A 5,974-nucleotide genomic window follows, 5' to 3' on the forward strand; every position below is an offset into this window, starting at 1 on the left:
CCTCCTGCCTCCAGCTCTCCTTCCTCCCTGTCTTTCCTGCAACTGGGACAGACAAGGCTTGGGGACAGGTGAAGCCACTTAGTGCCAGGAGAGAAACCTCACATCAGGGGCTGGAGTAAGGAAAAGCTTAGAGTTTTGGCAGCAGGAAGGAAATGGATCTGGGTCATCACCTTGGCAAAACTTATTGCACATCTCCTCAGACCTCGGGGAAATAAATAACAGGCAACTCAAGCAGAGATGCTGAGAGGCTGGGAAACCAGCAGAGCATTTCAGATTTATGGGAAATTAATTTAGCTCTAGTCTGGTTCTGGCAGCCAGCAAGGCCCTGTCCCCAAGACAGCCCAGTCTGCTGGCCTGGGCTGTGGCCTCTTTGTTCAGACTTTCAGCTTAACTTCCCAAAATAAATCACAGTCCTAGGCCAGAGGTGGAGCAGCACCTCTCCCAGCGCAGAGGACAGCCAGGATCCCAGCACTAGGCATCACCTGTGCTGGCAGCCAAAGGGGAAGGGGAGGCAGCAGAAAGGCTGCTGTTCCTTGGAATCTTCTTTGCCAATATCGTGAGAAACTCAGCCCAAGAGAGCCCCCTCCTCATAAGGATGCAGGACAGGGGCTTCAAAAGCATGGATTTCATGCTGATACGTGGCCTGTCCCCAGGCTGGAGGTCCCCACAGGAGTATCAGCTCCATGCAGAACAAACGGCAGGAGTGCCAGGGGCACCGGGACAGCCCAGGTTTCCCAATGGGTCTGGCAGGGCTGAGTACCCAGCTACAGGACTACAGAGTCACATTGCTTTCTCCTCACCCATTAACTCATCCCACCCAGACAATTGCTCTGTGTCTGACAGCACGGGAGCAGCTGTGGGTTTGCACAGGCCCTGTGTCCCCGGGGTGCTACATGAGGCCCTCCCACACTACCTTTAACCTGGGCAGGTGGGCTGCAAACATGCTCCAGGAATGGAACTCGACATCACCTGAGTGACCCTGCTCAGGCTTGGGGAGATACATGTTGCTCCTGCATCCACAGGTCTGGCGTTCCCACATCTCCCCAGGCATTTTTTCCCTAGTAAGTCTCAGTCTCTGCCATCTGTGCTACCATCACACCTCTCCACAAGATCCAAAGCCGTGGTTGCGCAGGGATAGACAGCGCTTTGGGGACAGCAGAAGGGAAGGGAGGCTTCTTCGAGGGGGTGTCAGAACCACAGGTGACATTGCTGGAGAGCAGAGAGCTGCAGGCAGCTCCCAGGGTTGTGAAAGTCTTTGGCCTCCACAGCGTGGGATGGGGATCTGAGAGCAAAGCACATCAAGCGAGCTGAAGAGAGTGACATTTTCCTTCCCAGCTGCTATATCCGTGCCCACACAGCCGGTGGGATGACTCCGTGCAGCTAATGATGCAACGTGATTAGTAAACAGATGATGCATTTGCACCAGGAAGGAAAAAAAAAAGAGGAAGAGGGGAGAAAAAAGGAAGAAAACAAGCCACATTCTGGGCTAGCAGCATGCAGCAGTGAGTTCTTTAAAAATCTGCTGAGGAAGGCACTTGCACAGCACATGGTTTGGGCAGATCAATGAAGCTGCAAAGAGGCCTGGCAGGCACACAAATCCACTTTCTAATGAAATTTACAGCAAGTGGAATTTAGGTCACTACTCGGAAGCATTCAGTTTATTCCAGGCAGCTTTTAAAATATTTAAGAAATAGCTGTCAAATTAAGCCTGCTCACCTCTGGCTGAAAGGTTCAACTTGAAGCCATGGCAGATTTCTTAGCTATGGTTTAAAAATATATATTCTTAAGGTTTCTTTGATTGCCCCCTCCCTTCGTTATCACAGTGACTGACAGGAACTGCCACGCAATCCTGCCTCTGGTGGGAGCTGAGAGCCCAAGGGATGCTCAGGCTGTGCCCAGCCCAGCCTTATCCTTCCCCAGGGTCAGGGCAGTGAGACAGGAGACGTGACCTTCCTGCAGCCTGTGCCCTCCCTCCAGCAGAGACCACAGGAATTTATCTGCTGCTGAAGGAAGAGCAGTGCTACAGCCAGACCTAAAAACAGCTCCCGAGGGAGCAGATAAAAGCAGCCTCTTAGCAGAGGTGAACCTTCACTAAAGCTGAGTGATGCTGACTGGAAGGATCTGGGCTGGACTGCTGGTTGCCAGTACTATTCCCAGATGTCACACTCTAAGAGAGCTGCCAGAGCCACCTCAGCGGGTGATGGAGGGAGAGGAAAGGTGGAAACCAGGCAGTTCTCTGGCTGTTTACCCAGCAGAAGTGGCCACAGCCCCAAATCTGCACACTCGCAATTCCTGCCCAGATCAGAGCTAAAGTACAGACATTTCCTCTTCCGACAATGCAAAGTTCAACCCTTTGCATAACACACTGACACCAATTGAACCAATTCCTGCCCCAGCTCAAGGTCCAGCCGGGCACAGACCTCTCAGCTCTTCCAGCCTCAGCATAAACCAGGAGCAGAGGAGGAGAGAGCAGAAGGCAGCCTCGCAGCAGGGCTGGGCTCCCAGCGTGGGGCTGGTTCCTGGCCAGCTTTCAAGGACTGTCCCAGTAGAGGAGCACTGTGGCCTCATGGTTATGGGGGCTGAGGGCTTAGTGGGAGGGGAGAGGCCACAGCCACAGCAAGGCACTCACTGGGACGTGCTCTGAAGGACAAAGAGGTTTTCTTCCCCATTGCTCACCAATTTGCCCTACTTTGGCAGCTGCCTGCTGCAGCCCAGGCTTCTCCCCTGCCCACAGGGGACCTGCTCCCTTTCCACAGGGTCTGACTGGATCCCAGCCCGGCCCCAGTGCTTGGGATTTGGCCTGCCTGCAGTTCAGGTAAAACACAAGTGCCCATGCAAACACCTCTGCCTCCTTCCTTGTTATTTTTGAGCTGCACACGTAAATATCCATTTCATGCTCAGCTGATGGAGGATTTGCTTGGCTGGGTTATGACCCTGGCTGGGGCTCCACAGCTGGCTTTGTACCAGGATCTGGCACCGGAGGACACAGTCGGTCCCTGACCTACCCCCCACAATCACTCTTGGCCGTGGATGAGCACACCAGGATGCAAGTGCTGAGCACCACTGCTGCACCACTCACCACGGCCCCAGGGGGCCTTTCCTTCTGCTCTGCCTTGCAGGACACTGTCAGGCACAGCAAAAGCCAGGCACGGAGAGGGATGAGCAGGGATCAGCGTGTAGAGAAAACACCATCCCTGCACAGCTCCACAAGCCTTGCTTTCTTCCCCTGCTGGCACTGCCCTCTCCAAATAGCTCAGCTTTGACCTCAGGTTAATTCACACCAGTGCCCATTCAGCCGGATCACCGCGTTGGCAACAACCCCCTTGGATGGAGAATCTCACAGGCAGGCTCAGGGCACTGGTGGTCCCGGTGGCCTCCCTGCCCAGAGCTAGGACCTGTCCCCAGGTGGAAGGAAAGGGAACTTGCCATGTGCAAGTTATCCCTCCAAGCAGCCTCTCCCAGGTACCCACACTGGAGGTGGGCACTAACTGATCAAACCCACGGCTGACCTGCCTCCCCCTGCTCACAGACGCTGCCCACGAGCAATTCCTGGCTGTCCAGGGCCAGCCTTGTCCCACAGAGCACCTGGAGAGCCCGGCTGGGAATTGTATAATGCACCAGTAGCCTGGGATGCTGCCAGGGCACAGAGCAGGGATGTAATCCCACCATGGCCTTGCTGTCTGTGCATCCCATTAAAGGAAGAAAAGTCTCCCACTTTTCCAGTTGCAGTGAAAGCCAAGGATTCTGCGGAGCTCCACACCCTCTAGTGGAGGTGGGAGCTTGGCACACAGAGACGCTCCCAAATCCTGCAGCACTCCCGAATTCAATGCAGGATCCAATTCCCCCTACAGCTCCCCAAAGCAGGACTGAGGCACTGCACTCCTCCAGCGTGTGACTGCTCAGGCCCAGGCCACAGGTGTCAGTGCAGCAGCAGCTCTGTGCCTGCCTGCACACACCCCTGCAGCATGTTAAGCATCCTTCTACTTTGGTCATGCACAGTAAGAAATATTAAATACGAAGAAAGGAAGAAAGTCAGCTTTGAGCAATGGATTTTATTTATGTTTACCATCTAGTTAGGTTAATCTGCTTTCTGTAACTACAGGAAAGCTGCAGAGGGACTTTTTACAAGAGCCTGGAGTGACAGGACAACGGGAATGGCTTCAAACTGAGAGAGGGAAGGGTAAGATTGAATGTTAGGAAAAAAGTCTTTACTGAGAGGGTAGAGAGGCCCGGTACAGGTTGCCCAGAGCAACTGTGGCTGCCCCATCTCTGGAAGAGCCCAAGGCCAGGTTGGACAGGGCTTGGAGCAACCCAGGATAGTGGAAGTTGTCCCTGCCCACGGAAGGGGGGTTGGAACTACATGATCTTTCAGTTCCCTTCCAATCCAAACCATTCCTCCTAAAAGACCACACAGGTAAAACCAAACTGCAAGGGCAGCTCTTACCATCCTGCAGAACCATCTCCTGGTCCAGCCACCTGAAAAGAAACAACCAGGATGTTCAGCCAGAGACCCTTGTCCTACACAGACCCATCTCCTCTGGATCAGTGTTAACTGAAGCATTATCCCACCCTCAGCTCTCCACAAAATCCTTCCCAGTAGCACCTCTACCATGAACACTTCCCAACAGCTCACCAGAGCCAGATCACCCATCTGACAGCAACAAGAAGCAAGAAAAGCACTTTTTATTTTGGCAAGGAATTTTTGCCAAAGCCATGATCACTCTGGTGCCAGGTTCCCAGCACAGGCCTTCCCCTCTCCCCTTCCCCTGAGCTGACCCCAGCTGAATCCCCCTCAACTGCAGAACAGAAACCAAATATGTAACAAGAGAGCAAAGTACACAACTTCAACAAAGCCTTACATTTGCTCAAGTACAGAAACCACCTTATCACTATTCCCTACTAAGTGGGGAACAAAGTTTTGGAACTCAAATACTATCTAGTGATAAATCAGGTGAAAAAAAAAAAGTCTGAACAAACATACCCAAGTTCTGTTTTCCACATCCGAGAGAGTATCAGTTTGATTTTGCTACATGACTTTCAAAACAAGACTCAGTATACACTAAAGAATCTAAACCCCGTTTTTCCCTGGATTAGGGGGTGCAGATGTTGTATGCAGTATCATACATGACCATCAGAATGCTTCATGAATGCTCACACCTGTTACTGCACAGGTGAGCCCCAGCACGGAGCCCACCTGGGAGCTGATCTCGGGCACGGGTCAGACTGGCTGGGACGAGGCCGGGCCTGCTGGCCCCACCACCCAGCAGCCCTTCCCCAGCCCACAGACCCACTGCCCCTGCCCAGGAGGGACACACGGGGCTCACCCGACTCACCTGGTCCTCCCTCCCCTCAGGAATGGCAGCACCAAGTGCCAACACACCCACCCATGTCACCATCGGGGGCTGTGGCTTCTCGGAGGCCCCGGCAGGAAATCCTGTGACAGAAAAACTTCTGTGAAATTCACAGGAAAAAACAACAGTCCAGTCTGGCTGTTGGCCCTGGAGAACACCCTGCAGCCCCCTCCCCCCTGCACAGCTCACCCCCTGAGCCCAACTCAGCCCTCCCCCACCACCTCAAGCCCCCTCACTCTGTGTTCCTGCCCCACACCCACACCCTGCTGTGGGCTTCAACACCTCCCCCAGGGAGGAACCACAGCCCAGGGCTGTCCTTGCACAGCACCCCAGCTCTCCTACCGACCCCCCTACACTGCAGCTCCCCCCAGAACCCCATATGCTGCCCCCCAGTACCTCACCACCCCCCGACACCGCATCCCAAGCCCCCCCGCACCCCTCCAGTGTTCCAGCCCCCAAACCCTGGCTCTCCCAATCCCCCACTGAAGACCCTCCTGCACCCCATACCCTGCCCTCCAGGCCTTCACTACCCCATCACCGCATCCCAAGCCCCTCCCGCACTCCCGTAGCGCTCCAGCCCCCCCCCCCCCCCCCCCCCCCCCCCCCCCCCCCCCCCCCCCCCC

General features: G+C 54.7%; 1 long non-coding RNA gene and 1 other non-coding gene across 2 annotated transcripts in view; both read right to left on the reverse strand.

Annotated features, from left to right (window-relative positions):
* Positions 1 to 4,295: 4,295 nt before the first annotated feature.
* LOC113971569 overlaps positions 4,296 to 5,974 on the reverse strand; it is a 1,823-nt gene continuing 144 nt past the window's right edge. The window contains exons 2-3 of the long non-coding RNA XR_003535593.1: positions 5,334 to 5,434; positions 4,296 to 4,476 (exon numbers count right to left, since the gene is read on the reverse strand). This is a non-coding gene — a long non-coding RNA (uncharacterized LOC113971569). The remainder of the gene's footprint in view (positions 4,477 to 5,333; positions 5,435 to 5,974) is intronic.
* LOC113971764 lies at positions 5,105 to 5,283 on the reverse strand. The gene has a single exon (XR_003535651.1).

The sequence above is a fragment of the Neopelma chrysocephalum genome, unplaced genomic scaffold (genome assembly GCF_003984885.1).
Source record: "Neopelma chrysocephalum unplaced genomic scaffold, ASM398488v2 Primary Assembly neopelma1_84, whole genome shotgun sequence".
NCBI lineage: Eukaryota > Metazoa > Chordata > Aves > Passeriformes > Pipridae > Neopelma > Neopelma chrysocephalum.